The sequence below is a fragment of the Wyeomyia smithii genome, chromosome 1 (assembly GCF_029784165.1).
Source record: "Wyeomyia smithii strain HCP4-BCI-WySm-NY-G18 chromosome 1, ASM2978416v1, whole genome shotgun sequence".
Taxonomy (NCBI): Eukaryota; Metazoa; Arthropoda; class Insecta; order Diptera; family Culicidae; genus Wyeomyia; species Wyeomyia smithii.
The window spans coordinates 118,546,789-118,572,057 of record NC_073694.1 but is presented as its reverse complement, the minus strand read 5'-3'; the positions used below and the strand labels follow the sequence as shown (position 1 = coordinate 118,572,057).

The following is a 25,269-nucleotide window of genomic DNA, read 5'->3' as shown; positions in this document are numbered from 1 at the left end:
CTTCAGGTTTTCTAGTGTAATTGCCTTAAAAAGTATACGTTTTATCTTAATTTAAAGTTCAAAATCGAACAACGCAAAGTGTAAAGTGCAATCCATTAAAGTATTAGAATGATCGATGGATATTGGAATGCGAAGTAGAGTGTTAAAAATTAGTGTATTTTCTCCGCAAAATATCGCTGCCAAATCGAAAAAGAAGAAATGACGATGGTTCTGAGCACCCCTATGGCATCGCGCCATGTTTCAAGGGCTAACAGCCTATTTTCATCAAACTTTATCTTACTGCTGGACATGAGTTCATTGTCATTCACTGTTATTCGGTATAGGGTTCGGTTTTAAATAAAAGTGAAAAACTGTGCTTTGGATCGTTATTTTCGAGTGAAATCAAAAGTAGAACTTCTAGTGTATTAAGTCAGGATTGTTTTTGCATTCATGGATGATTGTTTGTTTTGGTGAGTAACTGGTACTAAGTCGATCTTTGGCAAACGAAGAGAATTCTAAACAATCATTAGCATCATCGAAGTCAGTGCCATTTTGTGACCGCTTTCAGTTTCACCTTAATGTTTTAATCTGCTACAGTTTTGCTGTGCTTGCGGTTAGTTTCACACAATTGCATATGACATACTTTTCTAGTACTTTACATGTAGGTATGTGCGCTAAACCATCAATAGTGAAAGAGGGTTTAGAATGTTAATAACGAAATATAAAATTATCGCATGACATTTCGTGCACTACAGGCACAATTTTAATTATATGGTAAAAAGAGAAATTCTTTCTTCAATTTCGTAAGTTTTTTAATTTTTAAGCCATAGCTCAGCTATATTCATTCTAATAAAACTTTATATAACCATTTCGAAACCACCTACAAAAAGTATAATTCCGGACTACTTCGTGATCAGGGCGAAACTAGATAGGAAAACAAGCAAGGATTCGCCCTTATCATGAAGTAGTCCGGAATTATTTCAATTGCTTGCACGAATCTATATTATTTATCATAGACACACGACAGCAAAGGGTTACACTAATAAAACACTTGTTTCTAATACTGCAACAACCTACGTTGTGTTTTTACCATTCGTACATTACACATTTAATTTGCTTTCCCAAGGCAGAGCATATTGTGTTCTGTTCGTTTTACGTTTAGATATTATTAAACAAAATGAATACCTCACTGTTTCATTTCAATGATTTACCATTACAGATGTTCTCAAATTATTTACCGTTCGTTCTTTTGATTATCTGTTGAGAAACAGCAAACAGCGGAAATAACTGGAAAGCCACAAAGCACTTCCGGTCACGTGTGAAATATGCTCTTGCATGGCTTGTTGGTCGTTTATGTAACCCAACATATGTGCGTAGAATCAGGGTCGACCAACAATTCACCAATTACTCTTTCTGTAGAGGAAAGGTAGAGGGGGAGAAATCTATAATTAAAAGTAGTTCAATTTTATCGTAGGGAATATTTCTTGATGCTGTTTTTCTTTTTTTTTTTTCTCTCTGGCAGGCTGACGCATACTTCGCGAAACGCCAAACGCTTATTTTGTAGTGAGTGTAGACATTCAAAGCCAATCAATACCCGGTTCAATAGCTTCGTCCTTCCGAAGGAGAGGCATTTTTTGGAAAATGAATAATAATAAATATTTTTTAAGGATGTCCTTTCTGATTTCGCTGAAACTTTGCACAGTTGTTCCCAGTTGATAAAGAGGTCATTCTACACTACACCAAAAAATGTGGCTGATGAATGAATATTTTGTATCAGAAAAACGACTTGTCTTCAGCAAAGTTGTAGGTAGTAAAATTGCCATTCTAAAAATAATATATACAACGTATTTTAAATAATTTAAAATAATTTTTATAAAATAATAATAAAAATAATTTAAATAATTTTTTTCTGTGTAAAACATTCCAAATTGTCACAAAATCTAAAATATCTCAAAAAGTACCTTTTTAAAAAATCTTTTTTATGCATTGAAGACGACAACATGTTCTACTATTTGTCAAAATTTGGTGATGGTAAAATGAAAAACAAAAAAAAGTTTCTGAAGGGATGTACGTGATCGTTGTGTGAGCAGTTCGTGGTGTGACTCAACGGAAAATTCTCGCGTTTAAAGCTGCTAATCATTGCGTTCCTTCCCGTGACCGCACTGATTGATGCCAGTATTACTGTGTGAAGTGAAGTCTCGCTAATATACCCGCTTGTTTCTGATAATTTATCTGAAATATTTTACTATGAATCGTGACTACCACCACATCAATAGTGTTCATTCTATTGTCAGTACGCTCACCAACTATCAATAAAAATTCATCCGATCACAACTGTCACTGCTGTTTATTACATCTCAATGACGTCACGCAACACGGGTAGAGGTAAGACTGCTCAATCTCTGCAGCCTTCTGGAATAGGTGACGGGAATTCGGTTACGAAACGCTCCCGTGAGGATCTAGATCAAGTAGGCGAACAAGACCAGGCCCTGACGCTTGACGATATAATGAATCGTATGCAGATGCTTTTCGAAGAGACCAGCAGGAAAATTGATCGCTGTCAGGGTGAGCTGCGCAAAGATATCGATACTCTACGCTGCGAAGTGCAACAATTCAAGAATGACTGCCGTGATGAAGTAAACAAGCTAGCTGCTTCTGTTTCCACCGTGCGTACCGATGTGTGTCTCAACAAAGAACGTATGGCAGTAAACGAAAAGGCAACTGATCTGCTGCTTTCGGGAGTGCCCTACAATCCTACTGAAAACTTGGATAGTTTTATTATGGCTGTTTCGAAAGCGCTGGGGTACACTGAGCAGGAAATACCGTTGATTTATGCGAAACGTTTGGCCCGATTACCTATACAGGTTCGTTCAACTCCTCCCATCATCATGCAATTTGCATTCAAGATTGTTTGTGAAGACTTCTATCGGCGCTACCTGTCATCGAGAAACCTTTCGTTGTTGCATCTGGGATTTAGCGTAAATCAGCGAATCTATATCAATGAGAGTTTGACTGAGCTAGGACGGAAAATAAAAGGTGAAGCATTGAAGCTGAAACGAGATGGGAAACTACATGCAGTATTTACTAGAGGTGGAAGTGTTTGCGTAAAGACTGCAATGGATGCCGAGGTCGTACCCGTTCATCGTTTGGATCTGCTACCGAAATAATACCCTTTCCCTATCGATAACTTTTTCCTTCCATTACAAATCCATGTTTCCGCTCCTGTTTTTTTTCCTTGAATTATTCCCCTCCTAGAAGTTCATACTATTTATACCCTTCCAGTGCGTCTTGAACTGTCCTACAGATCAGACGTTTTTTCGGTTGCTTGTGGACTGGTCTTTGACTGCCTATAGCTTCAAAGTTTGTGTTTTGTCAGTGTGTCTTTTAAAGATTACCTGAAAGTTATTTCCCATCAGTCTTTCTCAAGACTACCTACTTTTGAATTTAACATTTGTTTTAACTTTTTTCGTATCACCTGAAATGTGGACGGAAAAAGAAACCTCGCATCGCTGCGGGGAGGAAAAGAGAGGCATCTCTTTCTGACACATCGAGTGTCTGTAGTGACAATCCTTTTGATATTTTGCCTGAGCAAGAAGCTGGTGAAATGGAAGTTATTAATAATGAAACTATACAAAATATAAAATCTTTAAAAAAGGAGAAAGTTCCACCTATTGTGGTAACTATTTCTTCTGAATTTATTATATTCAAAAAGGAACTTTCAACGTTTGTTTCTGACGTTAAAGTTACCTATCAAATTGGCCGTAGAGGTGAATGCCGCTTATTAGCCGACTCAGTAAAGGGTCGTGATCGTCTTGTTCAGTATTTAACTGACAAGATGTACAAATTTTTTACATATGACACCAAGAACGCCAAGCCGTTCAAGGTTGTCTTGAAAGGTCTCACCAACGATCAAACCGTTGATGAGATCAAACTTACTTTAACAGAATTACTTGGCATAGCCCCTACCCAAGTATTTCTAATGAAACAAAAATCACGAGGCGAAAACAGTCAGAGAACTGGAATTTCCCTTGTTAATTATTTAATTCATTTTAACCGCAATGAGGTTAACAACTTAAAATTTTTTGAAAAAGGACATGCTTTGTATAATGTGCGTGTAAAGTGGGAAATTTATAGGAAGTATGGCGGAGGTGAAAAGCATATCACCCAATGCCGTACTTGCCAACGTTATGGCCATGGTTCCAAATTCTGTAACATGGACCAAAAATGTCTTAATTGTGGAGACTCTTCTCACAAAAAGGACACATGTCCTGTGAAAGATAGTAAAAATTTTCGCTGTGCGAATTGTAACGGCAACCATATGTCAAATTTTTATCAATGCCCAGTCCGTTTAGCAATTGTTAAGGCAAGGCAAGGTAAACAAAATTCAATTTCTCAATTAAAACCAACTTCAAAACAAAATTCTCCAAGCGTACCAGTGACGCATAGTTTACCTACTCCTTTGCATACCCGTTTAACTTATGCACAGGTTACAGGTAGTTCGAACATTATACCGCCTAGTGTTGGTAGTTCGAAAATGACCGTTAATATGGGTAAGCTAAACAGGCTAGAAAATAATTGTACACCTATCACTCCAGCTAATATTGCTGCCGAAAATATTTTTTCTAATGTCAACTGCCTGGGGCCTATTACGGCAGGTAAACTTTCTTTTTTGCAACAGGCAATGTTCGATCTTATGAACGCCATGTTGCAGGCAAAATCAATGTTTGAAGCCATTCAAATAGGCACAAATTTTACTATTAAAATTGTTTCTAATTTAAAATTTAGCAATGATTTTAAATAAAACAATTAAAATATTAAATTGGAATGCTCGCTCATTGAAGGCCAATGAGAATGAGCTTTTTAACTTTTTAACAGTAAATAATGTGCATATTGCAATTATTACTGAAACATTTTTGAAACCTAACATAAAATTAAAATATGATCCCAATTACGTGGTTCATAGATATGATAGGATTCAGGGTTCCGGCGGTGGAGTTGCAATTGTTATTCATCGCCGAATCAAACATCGTGCTCTTCCCCATCTTGAGACGAAAGTTATTGAAACTTTGGGAATTGAAGTTCAAACTGAACTTGGGATTTTATTTATTGCCGCAGCATATTTACCATTTCAATGCACACGCGAGCTCAAAAAATATTTTAAAGGTGATTTACAAAAACTCACCAGAAATCGTTCGAAATTTTTCATAATCGGCGATTTTAACGCTAAACATCGTTCATGGAATAATTCTCAAAGTAATTCCAATGGCAAAATTTTATTCAACGATTGTTCTTCAGGATACTATTCTATTTTGTCTCCGAATAGTCCTACATGCTTTTCTTCTGTAAGAAACCCTTCAACAATTGATTTAGTGCTTACAGATCAAAGTCATGTATGTAGTGATTTGATCACACATGCTGACTTTGATTCTGATCATCTTCCAATAACTTTTTCTTTATCACATGAATCAGTTTTAAACCCTATGAGCTCTGTTTTTAATTATAACAAGGCTAATTGGGAAAGATACAAAACTCATATTGAGAGAAATTTCAATAATGAGCTTGATTTGCAAAACGAAGTGAATATTGATTCCGCTTTGGACGCATTAAAATGTGCAATTGTTGATGCCAGGAATTATTCTGTTCCAAAGGCTCAAGTGAAATTTGATTCACCAATAATTGACGAAAATCTTCAACTTCTAATTCGTTTGAAAAATGTCCGCAGACGTCAATATCAACGTTCTCGTGACCCTGTTTTTAAAACTATTTATAAAGATTTACAGAAAGAGATTCAACATAGATTTACTCTTCTGAGAAATCAAAATTTTGAGACTAAAGTTGAAAAATTGAAACCATATTCAAAACCATTTTGGAAGCTGTCGAAGATTCTTAAGAAACCTTCAAAGCCTATTCCAGTTTTAAAAGATGGTGAACGTTTTCTTGTATCCAATGAACAAAAGGCTCAACAGTGCTCAGCAGTTTGAGAGTGTTCATAACTCAAATTTGAATTTTGTGAGTCCAATTGAAAATGAAGTCACACGTCAATTTGATTTAATTTCTTCCCAGAATTTTTTACCTGCAGAAATAATTGAAACTAACTTGAATGAGATTAAATCAATTATTAAAAACTTCAAAAATATGAAAGCACCTGGTGACGATGGAATCTTTAATATACTAATCAAACATCTCCCTGAGAGCACAATGGAATTTTTAGTAAAAATTTTCAATTGCTGCTTCAAAATTGCATATTTTCCCAAATTATGGAAAAATGCAAAAATTACTCCCATTTTAAAACCGGATAAGAACCCAGCTGAAGTTTCAAGTTATCGACCAATCAGTTTGCTTTCTTCAATAAGTAAACTGTTTGAGAGAATTATTCTTAACAGAATGATGTCACACATCAACGAAAATTCAATTTTTGCAAATGAACAGTTTGGATTTCGCCATGGGCATTCCACAACTCATCAATTGCTCAGAGTTACTAATATGATACGAGCTAACAAATCTGAAGGTTATTCCACTGGAGCTGCTCTTTTAGACATAGAAAAAGCATTCGACAGTGTTTGGCATAAAGGTTTGATTGCGAAATTGCAAACTTTTAATTTTCCAATTTTCCTAATCAAAATTTTAAAAAATTATCTTACTGATCGAACTCTGCAGGTTGTCTATCAGAATTCAAAATCTGATAGATTTCCTGTCAGAGCAGGTGTACCTCAAGGTTCAGTCTTGGGTCCAGTCCTGTACAACATATTCACTTCAGATCTTCCTGATTTGCCTCCAGGATGCACAAAGTCATTGTTCTGCGATGACACAAGCATTTCCGTAAAAGGAAAAAGTCTTCGTGTCATATGCAGTCGATTGCAGAAAAGTTTAGATATTTTTTCTTCCTACTTGCAAAAGTGGAAAATCTCTCCCAATGCTTCTAAATCTCAAATGATAATTTTTCCGCATAAGCCTAGGGCTTCTTTCCTCAAGCCAAACAACAATCACGTTGTCAAGATGAATGGGGTTATTTTAAGTTGGTCCGACAAGGTTAAGTACTTGGGACTTATTTATGATAAAAAACTTATTTTCAAAGAGCACATTGAGAGTATACAAGCCAAGTGCATCAAATATACGAGATGTTTATATCCTCTCATTAACAGGAATTCTAAACTTTGTTTAAAGAACAAACTTTTGATTTACAAACAAATTTTTAGACCAGCAATCCTTTATGCTGTACCGATCTGGTCAAGTTGCTGTTCAACAAGGAAGAAAACGCTCCAAAGGATTCAGAATAAAATTCTGAAAATGATTTTGAAGCGTCCTCCTTGGTTTGGTACACTCGAATTACATAGACTTACTGGTGTTGAACCATTAGAAGCTATGTCAAATAAAATTATTAACAATTTTCGACAAAAATCGTTGCAATCCTCAATTGCTACGATAAGCTCTCTTTATAGCCAATAAGTTAGCAATTAAGTTAGTTGTAAGTTTACTTCCCCTTTTCTGACAAGTAGGTTTAAATCCCTACGAATGATAAGTCCTAATTGCAAAAGCAAACAAATCCTAACAATTAAAATTACAAATTTCTAACAGTGTTGAGAAGTCACCATTTGTGATTGGACACACATACTCATTATTTACTAATATTTATCATAAATACTTAAGCTACTAACAAATCCCCCCTTAAAAAAAAAAAAAAAAAATTTATACCCTTCCATTTGCTCTTCGATTTCCTTCCCAGTTAATTCCGTGATTGCCTTCCTTCGATATCCTTGTTTTCTTCCTTCCTGAAAGTTATAATCATCAATGGAACAGTTGAAATACGTGTCGCCGTTAAACTGGAGGATAGGAACTACGGTTGTTGTTGGACTTGGTGTTGCTGCTGCTGCTACTGCTGGTCAAGGTTGGTGCTGTTCGTTGCTGCTGATGGTGATTGAACTCAATTATATCTATACTCCGTATGAGTCACGAAAATTTGCTAAGAAATATATGTATGAAAATGCATTGCATGATAATGAAATTTCGTTCACTATTCAAATCTAATTCTAAATTACCTAAATTGTCCCATGCTGTACATATTTTTCTCTGCCGAAATATGGTTTCTTCAAATGCTAGCTAACCAAGGAAATGTCCGGTCAAACAGGGTAGATTCAATCATCCCTCGTGCTGTGATGAACAGTGTGTTGAATTCAAACAAACTCAACGTTTGTCATGTTAATGTTCAAAGCTTGTGTGCACGACAGCTTACCAAATTTGATGAATTTAAAATATGTTTCTCTGACAGTAAAATAAACATTATTTGTGTTACCGAAACTTGGCTTACAGAAGATATACCAAATAAGTTGATAGAGGTTGATGGTTACAATATGATACGCAACGATAGAAAATATTGCCGTGGTGCTGGTATTTGTATTTACTAAAAAAATGACATTCGATGTAAATTATTATCATCATCCGGGCTTCTAGCAGGAGCCCAATATTCAAATATCACCGAGTATGTGTTACTTGAAGTAAACTACAACCACAATAAATTTCTTTTAGGAACTTTTTATAACCCTCCTTGTTCGGACTGCGCAGACCGACAAATTGACAGAGTACTCATTGGATTATCATAACACTGTAATCGTTGGCGACTTCAATACCGATTGGAGAAAAATTTGTAACAAAACGACTAGACTGAAGAGTGTCACTGATAGCTATGGATTAACTTGCATAAATACGGAACCTACTCACTTCCACTCCAACGGTTCTTCCCAGATAGATTTATTTTTCACATCTAATGTACAGTTTATGAATAATGTTCATCAAGTATCATCTCCAGTTTTTTCGAATCATGATATCGTCTTTTCGTCTATTGAAATATCTCGCTCTCGATGTGCAGATACACGTGCATACCGTGATTATAATAATGTAAACATGCAATGTCTGTTGAGTGCTATCAATCTCGTTGATTGGTCACAATTTGATAGTATAGATGATCCAGATATTGCGGTTGATCTTTTTAACAGTATAATCTCCGACCTACATGAAACTTTTGTACCAATCCGTTATAGTAAACCCAGGAAAAATCCGTGGTTCAATAGAGATATTTCAAATGCAATTATTCAGCGGAACATATTCAATATGCTGCTTACCTATGGCGATGGAAAACCATCAAACAACAAATCAGTGCTTTTAATGCAAAACATTCTAGCTTTAAGTTAGATTTAGTTTCAGCTCGTAGTCGGCAGCGAGGATAAAAAATTTGCTTTTAGTTATTAAGATACTTTAGAAAGTAAGCTACCAGATATAATTGGCGCCGTTAAACATTAAATTGTATTTGTGCCGTGTCAAATAAATTATAGATGAAGAAAAAAAAATGCAATTATTGATAGAAATTTAGCGTATAAGCTCTGGCTCTCGAGCAGAACTGATGAGAATCACGCTCAATACAAAAGATTACGTAATAAGGTTACTCATTCAATAAATAGGCTAAATCTAACTATGTTTCCATTAGAATAGATTATTCAAATAATAACAAGCAGCTTTGGAATAGGTTGAAAGCTACTAATGCTGTACCAACTTCGGCTTTGGATAATCGATTAAACCTCTCGAATGACGAAATCAACGAATACTTTGCATCGAACTTTACACGTGATGGGAGTGTTTTTCCGGTGCCTACATTGAACGAAAATGGTTTTAAGTTTTCTTCTGTGGACGAAAATGATGTGATATTGGCTATTTCCTCAATCAAATCTGATGCTATTGGTCTTGATGATGTTCCGATTAAATTCATACGCCTGATTTTGCCCCAAGTTTTGCCAAGAGTAACTAAGATTTTTAATATGATTATATCCACCTCAAAATTCCCCCGGGCCTGGAAGTTAACCAAAGTTATTCCTATACGCAAAAATGCCAGAAGTAATGCAGTTAACAACTTACGTCCAATAAGCATACTGTGTGCGCTTTCCAAAGTTTTAGAAAAAATTTTGAAGCTTCAAATTAATGATTTCATACATGACTTAAAGTTGATGTGTACTGAGCAATCCGGTTTTCGCAGAGGCTATAGTACTACAACCGCCTTCCTTAAGGTACATGATGATATTCATGCTGCTATTGACAAAAAAGCTATAGCATTCCTGCTGCTTGTAGATTTTTCTACGGCTTTTGACAGGGTTTCTCACGTTAAGCTTCTAAAGAAATTGTCAACCCAGTTCATGTTCAATAGAGCCGCTGTGCAGCTTATACAATCATATTTGACATCACGATCTCAGGTAGTTACTACGGATAGTTGTTTCTCAAACCAAATTGAAATTTTGTCAGGTGTGCCGCAAGGATCAATCCTTGGGCCACTGCTTTTCTCTATGTTTATCAATGATTTGCCCAGTATCTTGAAAAACTGTAAGGTACATATGTTTGCCGATGACGTTCAAATTCATTTTTATTCACGTGACCTTTCTTTGGCTTCGATGGCAGATCTCATTAATGATGATTTGTCACGAATTCTCGCATGGTCCGAGAGCAATCTTTTACCAACAAATCCTTCAAATACTAAGTTGATGCTAATCTCCCGAAATCGTAATATTAGCAATCTTCCTGCAATTATCCTAGGTAACGATGTCATAGAATATCTTCCTAAAGTGTCTATTTTCGGCTTCATGGTGCAAAATGATTTTAATTGAGAGAGTCATATAAGTAGTCAGTGTGCTAAAATTTATAATGGACTTAGGGTTCTAAAACTGTCCTCAAGTACTCTGTCAACTGCTATAAAACTGAAGCTATTTAAAGCTCTTATCTTGCCTCAGTTTGTCTATGGTGATGTTTTTCTATTAAATGCTTCAGCTTCAGCGTTGGAAAGGTTGCGTATTGCACTAAATTGTTGTGTTCGCTTTTTTGGATTGTCGAGGTTCCTAGAGTATCTCATCTCCAACAGGATCTAATTGGTTGTAGATTTCATGACTTTTTTAGGTTACGATCATGTTCAATGTTATTTAAAATTATAAACACTTCATCACCTCCATACTTAAGAGAAAAAATTCATTCCTTACAAAGCAGTCGTGCCAGAAGCTTTTTACTTCCTATATTTCGAACATCACATTATAAAAATACTCTGTTTGTGCAGGGCATTGTTTTTTGGAATCTGCTGCCTTCTGAGCTCAAAAATATTCGGTTCTTAAATGGATTCCGTCGTGAATGTACAGCATGGTTCAATCATGGGAGAAGTTAATAAAATAATACCTAAGAAATATTCGTTACCATCAGAAACTTAAGTTATTCTACTATAACATATCGAATTGTAGTAAATTAAAAGGTTTTTACTTGCACTACAATGTTTGTAAACAAATAAACAAATAAATAAATGAATAAAAATGTTATAAACATTCGAATATTTTATCATTTTCATCCAGAGCTTATTTTTGAGGATTTTTTTCTGTTGTTGTTATAAATTATCGCTAAGAGCATGATACAAATCCAACACGCTGTTTTTGTGGTATAATTAACTATTTAATCGGTTATACCTGCCATGCTATCATACCTACCTATATTACTTCCCAGCCAAATAACTGCTATAACTACACGCAAAAGTTTAACTTATCACTTGGAGAGTAATAAAAAAATATTTTCCTTCGTGTCACAGTTCTATAACCCTTTCCGACCGGGCCCATAGATTTACGTAGGTAGAAGGTGACTTGAACAAAACCTTCTCTCTCGCTTTTCAAACGTCCTAGTCATTGTTTTATTTCTCACAAAGCTAGTGTCAACATCGCAGCTGCTACGATAAATAAAAAAACCGGGGCAAGGAAGTGTGTTTATGTAGGAATTGCTTCGATGTAGGTTTTGTTATCCGTCATTTTTTACCTACACAATTGTGTGGGCTCGGTCGGAAAGGGATAACTATACAAGTAATCAAATTCTTCTCCTGTTGGGTAACAATTCTTACTGTCATATAATTTGCACATGTTGCAAGATCACGCGTATCTAATAATAACCGTTACAACTACTTGCAAAACTTTTACTCACTACTTGAAAAGGTAAAAGAAAAATTATCCTCATCTCCAGTCGATTTACAACACACACTGTCGTGACTTAAATAAATTAGATCGCTGCATCAATACACTGCCCTTAATCGCATATCAGTCCCAGCTTCATTTTCATCATGTTGACAAAACAGCGCGTTAAGGCATTTTTCTTTCTTAAGTTATTTCAGCTGTTGAGCGTGGTTCATTCCCATATTTTCGGCATAATATAATGAAATAGACATTTACCATAACTTTTCTAGAAGAACGACAAAAATGCAGATGGGACTGGTATGCGATTATGGGCAGTACAAACAGCAGATGATGTATTGCTTACACATGCAACGCGGCTCTTGCTTGTATGTTCCCCTGCAAAAATGCATACAAGCGCGTAACTTTACTACACGCAAAAGTTGAAGTCTTGTACAATCATTGTGTCTTCCCGATTCGCACAAATGTTGCACAGAAATCGCACAATAAATGTGTGAAACGCATAACGCAACAGTTGTACTGCGAATACATTGACATAGAATGAAATCAGAATATGTATCATATACCGACACTTTATTTCTCACGTCGAGTGTATTAGTGACTGCTACTCATGGAGCAGTGCAAGCAGCAAACAACAACTTGTGAACTCACTAGATTCAAATAGCTATAAAACTCGATCGATTTATCTCGATGGATTTGGTCATTAAAAAGTACCATTGAATGATTTGCAAAAAAAAGCAAAAAAAAACTGCGAATACAATGACATAGAATGAAATCAGAATATGTATCATATACCGACACTTTATTTCTCACGTCGAGTGTATTAGTGACTGCTACTCATGGAGCAGTGCAAGCAGCAAACAACAACTTGTAAACTCACTAGATTCAAATAGCTATAAAACTCGATCGATTTATCTCGATGGATTTGGTCATTAAAAAGTACCATTGAATAATTTGCAAAAAAAAAAACGAAACAAAATTCTGTTCACAACATTTTGTAATCAACGCTAGCTTCACCGCAAAACTAGCAAAACCCTTCCATTCCACAAAGCCACAAAAGCGTTGCTGATTTTGTATGGCAGCACTTGTAAATTGTGAATAATTGTTATTTGTCATTCTGTGCACGCGCTTTTTTCTCAAGCGACGAGAGAAATTTCTCTCTCGCTCGTAGAATTTCCATGTATGTGCGACAAGACTAGACACGTCACATACAATTTGCAGGTTGCTCTTTCGCTTCTCTTTCGGTTCGGATTGCGACGCGCAAGGCGATATCTCGTTGCTTCACGAAATGAGCGAGACACCCGTGCTGTACATACTTGATACCAGTGTTGTTAGTCTCACGCATACTGTCGGTACGTGCTAGCAGAGGAATGCATGAAGAAGAAAAAGTATCTCGAAAGTGTGTGTGCAAAAGACTTGAAAAGCGTAGCATATGTCTCGTCCTCAAGCAGAAAGGAGAAGACTGGGTTTGCCTCTCGCTCGCTTTGCAATGCTGCTTGATACCAGTTGAAACTGTTTAGGTGTAGTAGTTTGGAGCTGCCAAATACATTGGAGAAACCCTAGAGCATTAATTGCATTATGCCCAACCAACCCGGTGGCATCACTGACGTTTACATACAACATAAGTGAGGCCATCATTAGCTGGATCACTGGATCAATTTCACATGCAATTTGACAGCTGATTCATCGAAACACGGGAAAAAGCAGTGTTCATACGTGCATACAGTGTCGGTGTTCAGCAGCAGTGTGTTTATGTGTTGTTTTCGGGTGATGTATTTATTGCACAAAACGTCGAGTGCTTTGCTTGATGAAACAAAAAATGAATGCGTTGCATCATTATAGAATGTACACAACGTTTATTCTTGCCGATTTCGAACGGCGGTGTTTCTTGCAGGCGGCTGACATCGCGCGATGATTTAGGGACTAACATCTCAACGTATATGTAAATGAGATAGTATATCAACGCTACCTTTAAACATTAGCAAAGTTGAGGTAAGCTTTTATTTACATGAATGAATTTATTCGAGCGCATAATTCTGTACAACATATATTATGCTTCGTTCGTCATGCTTACACTGCTGTGTGAACAAACCTTCAAAAACATAGATGAGACTAGCGCCACTGTCTTTCACGGCAGCTTCGGGAAACAAGGCCGATGCCACCGGGTCGTGCCCAACACGCAATCATTGTACTGGTTCCGAATTACATCAACAATTGCGCTAAAAACGCACAATTTTGTACTGGTTTCTTAGCAGTAGCAACAACTATACATAAAACAGTTTTGGAGTGAATAAATTAGTGGTTAAGTGAAATAACTGTTGGTGTTAAGGTCCAGCAAACAACATGAATAACACTACGTACAAAATCAAATGTATTCGACCTTTCGATGGTAAAAAGTGTTCGAAGCAGCTTCGGAAACTATCGGACAATAATATCCAGAACTTGAAAGCGATAAAGTATTCCAAGTCATCCGAACTAACTAACGAGTTTCGTATTTGTACGTCATGTCGTCTGCATGTCGAGAAACTAGCTCTCTCTACGCCGTGTATCGAAGAATATGCTGCCGGGAGCTCGGAGATGACAACAACTGTGATATTGCCTGACGTATTTAGTTTTGAGAGCCTTACAACGGTACCATCAGCGACAACAGTTCATTCGGTTGAAGATTTTTTACGGCCGGTCCACATTCAAATTTTCAACCAAAATATTGCTACCATTCCACAGGTATCTCCTATAGACATAAACAAGCTAAACTACACTAACTACTCTGGAAACAAGGCTCGTAACATTAATGAAGGTGTGAGAAAAAAATTATTCAAACTAGTGCCTGAAGTTGAGTCATTAGATGAAACTAATGAAATAGTGAAAATTATGAAGGCAAAATGCAATTTAGAACAAAGAAAATCATGAATTTTTATTGCACTTCTTATTGGGTCATAGTACTTAATCTTGCGCGTCTTATTTTTAAAACCATCTGATAGCGGGAATCGTCGCTTAGTTACACATTTTAGAATTCAATAGGGCCAGTATCAAAATGATTGATTATGTTACAAAAACAGCGCGTTGGATTTGTATCATGCTCTTAGCGATAATTTATAACAATAACAGAAAAACACCCAAAATCAAATTCTATGTGAAAATGACAAAATATTCAAACGTCCATAGCTTTTTTGTTTTTCATTTTACCATCACCAAATTTTGACAGATAGTAATAAATATTGTTGTCTTCAATGGGTAAAAAATTTAGATTCTCAAATAAGGTAATTTTTGAGATATTTTAGGTATTGTGACAATTTGGAATATTTGGGCCAGAAAAAAAAATTTACAGTGTATATATTTTTTTAGAATTGCAATTTTATTACCTACAACTTTGCTGAAGACACCATTTCAATCAAACAAGTCGTTTTCCTGATACAAAATATTTCATTCATCAGTCACATTTTTGGATAGGCCCTTTTAAAACAGCAACAACAACAGTGAGTCTACATGAAGAACTGATAGTATAGAATGACCTCTTTATCAACTGGAAACAACTGCAAAGTTTTAGCCAAATCGGAAATGGTCGATCAGAATCGATTTGCGAAGTAGCGTGGACTTGCCCAGGAAGCCAAATCAATGAAAAAGAAATATTTTTTCAAGCTTACTCTATTATTAATTTGTTCATCTGCATGCGGTAATGTCTCAGTCACAATCAATTATTTTTATTTATGTACGAACAACCGTACTACAACCCACGATAATCTGAGAATAATACCGTGAATGTTGTGGTAGTTTTGAATGTTTAGCTTTTATTTTTGTAATTGTATAGTTGTAATTTGATTCAACATTCGCCAATTTTGAACAGAATTTTTTTTTTTCAGACAAAATAAATCATGGGTAGGGTGGTTGATCGTGGTTCGCACTTGTCTCATTGTTTTTCATGGCACCCTAGGAATGAAGCAAGATTTTTCTAAAACTGCTCTACTTTTCAACTAAAATTTAGATAAAATAGAAAGAGCAACTATAGACGATTAAATTGGTTGACTTCGAAAACACCTGATGTCTAGTATATAATAATGGTATGGGTTTTAATGCAAGCGAAATTTTGATCCTGGTTCGTGCCATGTTGATCGTGGTTCGCGTCATTTATGATCTTGGTTCGTCCTAATAAAAAATAGAAGTGCAGCATTGGAAATTAAAGGACTACACGTAATATAAGCGCTTTTTTGTGTCAAATACAGTTATATTTTCTATATATCTACTTAGCAGTATGAAATAAAATTGCACATAATTAGTATTCAGACTATTTCGACAATATGAATTTAGATTTTTTTTTAAACAGAAATTTACTTTAAGGGTTTTCTGTGCGGATTTCTCCATTGCGCCCAGAAATCGATGATCTATCGTGAGATATGCCCGGATGTTTGCTTTACCCGCACTTCTATTATTAGCAATACCGCTATTAAGAAGTTGCATGCTCATTATTATTTTATTAATGCTGATGTGTAATATGATTTTATTCTTCCTTTTTCACACTTACTGCTTTACTATACAGCGTTTTGTTCCTCCAACCAATTACCGCCTCTTATAATTTCCTGGGGAAATTTCGTTGAGCGTCTTATTATTAGAGGGACCTATTTATTTTAATGGCCAGAAAATCAATATTAACTTGCTTTGTTATTGTTTTTTTATCCAATTCCTTTGATTTATAGAAAAGTTCAACTGTTTATTTCGATTTTTCGCGACGTTTTTCCAAAGCGGTTGACTGAAACTCTCAGGTTGAAAATAAGCAATGCGCACTGCCTCTAGCGGTGATTCGGTGAAACTGTTAGGACGAACCACGAACATTTGCAGCGCGAACCAGGATCAAAAAACTAATATTGTATTATTAAAAAAAAATCACAATCGGACACTTTTTTTCTGTAATAGAAGTTTCAATACTGGTAAAATATAGATGGATCAAAGTTTTAAAATTAATATGAAGTTTTACATCACGAGCTAAAATGCTGTAGAGAAGTTTGAACAGACTGCTTCGGTGAAGACATTGGCAACCGAATTTACATCTTTTATTAGCTTAGCTATCAAGGCTAGTTGAAGTAGTTTCCTTTAACAAAAATCAAAGGTATGTATTGTTAAAAAATAGAAGCAGCATTGAAAATTAATTTAATTCAAAATTTTTGACTATTCAATGATTTATCGATGATTTAGGTAATAGCACGAACCAGGATCAGTTTTTGCATAGTGCGAACCACGATCAATCACCCTATTACAGACCATGTTCGATTTTGGCAAAACGTCCAAATTTAATTTTTTTATGATGCCTACCTGACTAAAGAGAAAATCCAGTAGCCAATTATATAACCAAACCGAACAGTGTTGTCCGATGCCTACCAGACTGAAACGAAATTTCAATTCAACGCTTGGATGGTTGCTGGTGGCAACACGTCCAAAGTTTTTATGTTACCAAAATTGAACCGTGCCAGAAACGAAACGTGCCAAAATCGAACGAGGTCTGTATAAAGGTACAAAATTACTATTACGATAAATATACGCTTCTAAAGAAATTCAAAATAGTTGACGTGACGAATACACGTTCATGCATATCTCATTCCATGCCATGTTTTAATTGAACGGTAGATTCGCTTCGTTCCACGTACTATCGGTTGTTAGAGTATTGCTTAAAAATAAAAATTTATATTTTGAAAAAAATATAGCACCTTTGTCAACAATGCGTTAGAGTCTTAAATTATATTGTACCTGATTCTATTTATTCTCATACAAACAATGCTTCAACTCTGCTGCAAACTTAATTGAAAACAATATTAGCGCGAACTTTAACAACCAACAGTCTCAACGTGGAAATGTATGTGTGATTTAGGTAAAAATAGTAAAAATATCTAAGCACATATACTCGAGGCGAATCGGCCATATTAAAAAAATGTCCAGACAACTCATAAATATTTCACTACATCGTTCGTTATGAGCGCCCTTAACCATATGAATGATGAATGATGAATGTTGTAAATTTTTGAACACCCACAAGAAGATGAGCAAAGCAATGGAAAGCGCTAGTGGATGAGCGAGAACGGTGCTATGTAGAAGCAGCATATACTTTTGTCCCAATGTGAATTTGCTGTTAGTATTTTCATCGCGTAGCCTGGCACTTAATATTTGTCGATTGAGAGTCAGTGAATTATTTCGCAAAAAAAAATATAAACAAAAACCTTTATCCTTTATTTCGTAGCATGAAGCCGTTGTCATCAAAACAAATGAGGATATATTTTCGTTCTGCATATTCTTCTGATTTGATGCAAAAATTCAAAACAAGGCGCAACCGTAACGCATTTGAATATTTCAGAATATACTGAAAAATTAATAATTTTGCTTCATGCTCTTTTGGTTTACGTAAAGCGACAATCTTAAACTCTACACATGAAATCTTTGGTTCCATTAAGGTCGCTTTTTACGCGGCTATTTTAGGGCGATTCCGGATTTAATGCAGTTTTTTTCGCGGATTCCGGAATTTACGCGGATTCCGGAAATTACGCGGTATTTTTTTCTTACGTGGATTCCGGAATTTCTTTACTCAGATCCCGGAATTTACGCGGTTTTTACGCGGATTCCGGAGTTTACGCGGGTTTTTAAAGCGGATTGCGGAATTTATACATACAGGGCACGTATCCCCCGCGTAAAACGACTTAAGTGTATTCATATTATTTGCATTTGCAGTACATTTACAACATAACGGCTCACACCGGTTCAAAAGAAAATTACTTTAACTGTAGCAACACACAAGAGGAAAAAACTAGTTGCTTCTTAAATGAAATCGTACACAAATTATGGAAACGATAACCAACAGCCGATAGCGAAGAGCGGGGCTAGTTGGCTATTGTTGGTAAAAATGTTTTGTAATTTTTGTAGGTAATATGAGTTCAGCTTAGCTCGGCTTGACCGATTGCACATATCAATGGTCAGTGGTGGGCACCGCTAAACGAAAATTTAGCGACGCTAATCGCTAAGCCGCTAACCGGAAAATTCAGCTCGATAATCGTTAAACGCTAAACCCACATTAGCGGAACTTTCGCTAATCGCTAACTTTTTAATATGTAAATAGTCATATCGCTATATTTTTTGGTTAAACAAACGAAAACAATTACTTTTTAAAGCTAAGTATTTACAATAAGAGGTTCACGAAACGGTATTCATATTTGATTTTGTAAAAACAAGAATAACAAAAGTTATTTAGCTTGTATTGAAAAAAGATACTCTTAGGAATGTTTTCATAAAAATTCAATTATTATCTGAATCTAAAAAGTAGAGTTGTCATAATTTCAAGCGCATTGCAATTTACCAAAGTTCTTGGTGTGCCGAAAATTCAATCTAGACCTTGTGCTTGTTCTTCAAAATGCTCCTGTGGCTTGTACGATAACTGGAACTCCATTCTATGGTAAAAAAGCTGACAAAAGTAACTTTCGCAGTAAAGTATGTTCATCTTTCGAATCAATTTACGTACGCCATCAGCAATCCAGAGTTTTTCTAAATATTTGTATTGTCGCTTCTCTACAACATTTAGCGAATTAGCGATTAGCGTTTCGAAGGCCAAAATTTTAGCGACGCCAACAGTTTCGCTAACCAGCTCAAAAATTAGCGAAACCGCTAAATCGCTAACTGAATTTTAGCGTCGCTAATTAGCGAATTAGCGAATTAGCGGAATGGTGCCCACCACTGTCAATGGTTGTTAGTGTAGGGTTACCATTTGGTCGGGGTAAAAAATCAGGACAACTTTTTCCGGTACAAATTTTATATAAGGTGTTTTCTTTTTTGAGGTATCTTTCAATAAAACACGTAATTTGAGATTTGCACTTCATAGTACGCCAAAACACTCATTTATTTATTTAAAGTATTTCTCGGACTCGGATTCAATTATGCAACTTTGATTCATTACGCCAGCGGTTCTCAACCTGTTTTTTTGTCCGCGTACCCCTTAACGATATTTTTCATATCGATTTTTCCCCCTGGCTTGGAATGTTCTCGCAGAGAGTAGTGGTAACGGGTGACAACTAAAAATCTGGAATTTTTTGGGGGCTATTTTACTCCACAACAACGCTTAGAGAGAAATGAAAATATGTATATGAAAGCTCTATCTTTCCTCTTTATGTCAGTATTTTGTGGTTTGTTAATACATGCTCAATTCGGTTCAAAATGGCGTCCAAACAAGGAGCATTCCGCAAGTGCATTGTACGGTTCGGTATGAACTGCAAAACAATTTTGACAAGAGGTGAGTAAACCATTTTGAAAGCAAAAATCTTCCGGTTTCTTTTGTATATGGTTTCCTGCAAACCTCAACTATAATCCGCCAGCGAGAAAGCTGAAGACCAGCCTGCGTAGTGAACAGAAAAGGACTTTCCACTTTTTGTCAAATCATGGTTCAAGCCTAGTGGTTTGACTATCAATTAAAATTTATACCAGAACGAATGTTTGAACAACATTATGATTCCATTTCTTTTAAAACATCATACAGATGAATTGGGTAAATTTTTAGTTGTCACCCGTTAGTTTAGTTCAGGTGAAACTATGGTTTGTTTGATTGCTACAGTCATGTTTTAGGAGCAAGATTGAACAACAAATGAAGTATTATAAAAAAAATGCTTTGTCCGCCATTACTGTTTTTTCTTTCGCGTACCCCCTGAAAGCTTTCGAGTACCCCCAAGGGGTACGCGTACCCCAGTTGAGAACCGATGCATTTGGCGTTAATAGATACCTACACGGTAAGAAAAGAAAACCCATTAATTTAATAGGTAAACTCGATTTACCCATTAACGGGTATACTGATCAAACGTGAAAAACTGGGTACAATTTCACTCATTTTGAGGAATGAAATTTCTCAAGAAAATGGGTGAAATTTCACCCATTATTAAATAAAACCTGCATCCATGCAAAAACCGGAAATTTTGTGATTATCACTCAAAAAAAAAAGAAAAGAAGTAAAAGGGAATTCAATTATATTTATTTATTTGCGAATGTATAGACATGACTCTTATTTACGAATACAGGAGTATTTTATCTGTTATCATCAATTGTCAGAATCGCAATTCTCTGCAACAAAGGTATTGCAGCCAGATTGTTGGGGGCACTGCTCGTACGCCTCTGCCCGTGCGAGATTCAATCTCAAACACCCTGCTCACTTGAAGTCAATCCATTATAGCGAGATCCACAATCTAAAATGCCCTGCTCATTTATCGACTATCACTTCCTCCTTATCACTATTGTTTTCACTTACACTATTGTTTTTCACTTATACTCTTTACTGCAAGAAACAAACACGTTGTTCAAAATTTATAAGAAGTTTCAGTTAGAAAAAATTGTCTTATATTGTTAGTGACAGTTATATGAAAAGACCAAAATTGTAATTTACTATTAATTCAAAATTTATACTAAAAGTTAAATGCAAAAAATAAATTACAGCTTTAGAGATCCGTCTAATCAAACTACGACGCCGCTAGAAAGAGGTCCGAAACTGTCCCAACACAGATAGTGCACTTTCTAGACCTAATATAAGAAACTTTTTCATTGTATAATTCAATACATGATATTACCTACTGTTTACCTTGCAACTTCTCAAACGACGCAGCATCGAGTCTCTTTTTTAGTTCTTTCATGGCAAAGCTAAGCAAAGCCTTGGTGCTACATTCCGATTCGGAATTTCGACCTTCTGTTTATTATACACAGACTTCGCAGCCAACCGTCAAGTGTACAGGACAATTGCGGGGCTAGCGCTACGATCCTACTGACACTAACAGTCTTTCCCGAGTCAAGACTCGAACCTACGACGACTGGCTTGTTAGGCCAGCATCGTACCTCGAGACCAGCTGGGGAGGCAGCAGCTGGGGGGGGGGGGTTCTTTCATGTCAATTATTGACAAATAGTGAACAAAACAGGTCGTAGAAGCAACGCGTGCGTACAAATCGACAGAGCAAACTAAAAAGACACTTGAAGTATTTTTGCCTTTAAATTTTATTGTAATCGGATTTTTAGTTGAGAGGTTATGTATCAAAATGTAAAAAGCTTGAAACATCATTATCTCAAAAACTACACAACCGATTTGAACAAAATTGATTTCAAATGAACGGGCTACCAGAAATACACTTAACTTTTGAATTCTATAAAGATTGAAGTCGTGGTTCAAAAGTTATGAAACGAAACGTGTTCTGAAGACTGTTTATTCTCACTCATGTTTCTCAGAGATGGCTGGACCGATTTTCATAAAATCAGTGTCAAATGGAAGGTCTAGTTGCCCCATAATACCCTATTGATCAGTTTTGCAATCGGACTATTACTTTACCTGTTATGTTTAGAAATATGAAATCCAGCTATGAAAAGGAACATATTCCGAAGACTATTTGGACTCACTCACTTTTCTCAGAGATGGCTGACCCGATTTCCACAAAATTAGTGTCAATTAATAAGTCAAGCTGCCTCATAACACCCTATTGAATTTTACTGTAATCGAACTGTAACTTCGTCTGTGATGTACCGAAATGTGAAAATCACGAAACTGCATTATCTCAGAAACTACACAACCGATTTGATCAATATTATTATCAGATGAGGCTAGTTAAGGATTAACTGATGAATTATGATTGAACACGTGGTTGCAAAGTTTGGCTGCCCTATACGTTCCCATTTCATTTGATTATAATCGAACCGTTATGTATTAAGTTGTTAAAACAACGAAAGTCTATTATCTCAAGTATTACACGACTTATTTGAACATAACTAGCGTCATACAAACGAGTCATCTCTCAAACTTACAATTAATAAACTTCACAACAATTTGATATGTGGTTCAAAAGTTTTGGAAAGAAAAGAAAGTGCGTTAGTATTTCGCGTCACATTACGCGTAAGAAACCTTAGTATATAGAAACAATTGTTTACCAAACACTAACAGTCCATGAAACAATTTCCTGCTTCGACAACTTGGATCTCTACATGATAGCCCATCAGGATAGGGTTGAGGTAGTTATCAAAATGGAAGGGTTATTTTTCTTTTCGTAAAACAAATATACTTCTCACATAATTTTAAATCGAAATAAAAAATAAAGCCATGGTACTGCATTTCGAATCAGAGCTTGAATTTCTATTTATTTTACACAGACTTCGCAACCAACTGTTTAATGTACAGGACAATTGCGGGGCTAGCGCTACGATCCTACTGATTTGTTCCAAGTTGTTCAGTCTCTCCCAAGACGACACTCAAACCTACGACGGCTGGCTTGTTAGGCAAGCATCGTACCCCGAGACCAACTGGAAGGAACACGATCTTACCTTACCAGTCAGCTCCGGGCCGAAGTGTCCTTTGCTGTTCCAAGAAGTCGTCTCCATTCAATTCGGTCCATGGCTGCAGCTCGCCAGCCATGTCGTCTGCGGAGGCTCCGCAGGTCGTCTTCCACTTGATCGAGCCACCTTGCTTGCTACGCACCCTGTCGCCTCGTTCTAGTCGGGTTGTTATAAAGAGCCATTTTCACCGGCTTGTCGTCCGACATCCTAATGGCATGTCCAGCCCTCCGTAGTCTTCCGTTTTTCACCTTTTGAACGATGAGTGGTGTGGTCCCCGTGGCTCTGTGGTTAGCGATGTCGGTCGGCTAGCTCTCCCACACGGTTGTGATATCGGGATCGATTCCCGATCAGGTCGAGGATCTTTTCGAGCTGGAAATTTTCTCGACTCAGCTTTGGGGCACGGTGTATCGTTGTACTTATCCTACAACATGCAAAATGTGCCGAAAACAATATCGATAACGAATTCTCTTAACTAATCTAGTTGATCGAGACCGCATTAGCCCCCCAGGCTAGCGTGCGATATTGTATTGTACGATGAGTGGTTCTCCCAGCAGCTGATGCAACTCGTGGTTCATCCGCCTCCGTTATGATCCATCTTCCATCTGCACTCCACCACAGATGGTACGCAACACCTTCCGTTCGAAAACCCCAAGGGCGCGCTGGTCCTCCACGAGCATGGTCCAGGTTTCGTGGCCGTAGAGGACTACCGGTCTGATCAGTGTTTTGTAGATGGTTAACTTCGTGCGGTGGCGGATTTTATTCGAGCGGAGCGTCCTCCGGAGTCCAAAGTAGGCACGATTTCCTGCCATAAGGCATCGACGAACTTCTCTGCTGGTGTCGTTGTCAGCAGTCACCAGTGTTTCGGGGGTGAATCGACGAGAAATTTATCCGGACTGGCGGCGGATACTTCCCGGCACTGTAGTAATTTGACCGACCAAACGAAATGCGAAAAAAGCGAAGATTAAAATGGTTTTTGGAGCGACGACTAATAACGTTGCAGGAATGCGAACTTTACTCTACGATGGTTCTATTTGTTCTGTCTTATACATTGTTAACAATGATTTCCGTTCTCTTGTCTGCGTGTGTGCATTTTATAGCGAAAGTGAAGCAAAGTAAGTAAATGTAGGTAAGTATAATTCTGAGATGATTTGTGTTGGATTTTATTTTATATAGCAAATTCTAATTTCTCTTTTCAGGCATTTAGAAGAGTTGCTGTTCTCAACAACCAGTGAGCCCAGGTACACGAACTCGTCTACCACCTCGATTTCATCACCGCAAATATGAATTCGTGACGGGAGATTTACACTGTTTTCTCTGGAACCTCTTCCTCTCATGTACTTGGTCTTCGATGCGTTTATGTTATCACATAAACGATGTACGTCTCCGTCATATTCTCAAGGGTTCGTGCTACAATATCAATGTCATCGATGAAGCCAAAGAGCTGAACAGATCTTCTAAATATCGTGCCACTCGTGTCGATACCAGCCCTACGTATAATACCTTCCAAAGCGATGTTGAATAGCAAGCACGATATTCCATCCTCTTGCCGTAACCCTCTTCGAGATTCGCAGGGACTCGAGAGTGTCCCCGAAACTCGAACTACGCACATCACCCGATCCATCTTCGACTTGACCAACCGTGTCAGTTTATCCGGAAAACCGTAATCGTGCATAATCTGCCATAGCTGATCTCGAACGATCGTGTCGTATGCCGATTTAAAATCGATGAACAAATGATTTGTGGGCACGTTATACTCACGGCACTTCTCTAGGACCTGCCGCACCGTAAATATTTGGTCCATGGTGGCGCGGGCAGCCATAAATCTCGCTTGGTATTGACCCACGAATTCCCTCGCAAACGGTGATAGTCGACGGCACATAACTTGAAAGAGTACCGTGTAGGCGGCGTTCAGCAACGTGATTGCAAGGTAGTTGCAACAATCCAACTTGTCGCCTTTTTTGTAGATGGGGCACACTGTACCCCCCATCAACTCCTCCGGTACTAC

General features: G+C 36.9%; 1 protein-coding gene across 9 annotated transcripts in view; it reads left to right on the top strand.

Annotated features, from left to right (window-relative positions):
* The window catches only part of LOC129720069 (inhibitory POU protein), a 368,998-nt gene that overhangs the window by 64,900 nt on the left and 278,829 nt on the right, over positions 1 to 25,269 (top strand). The window contains exon 1 of one of the 9 annotated variants that reach the window (XM_055671523.1): positions 431 to 449. The exons of the other annotated variants lie outside the window; for them this stretch is intronic. The gene's annotated coding sequence lies outside the window, so the exon portion shown is untranslated. Of the gene's footprint in view, positions 1 to 430; positions 450 to 25,269 lie in introns of those variants that run through there. 9 annotated transcript variants of the gene reach the window in all.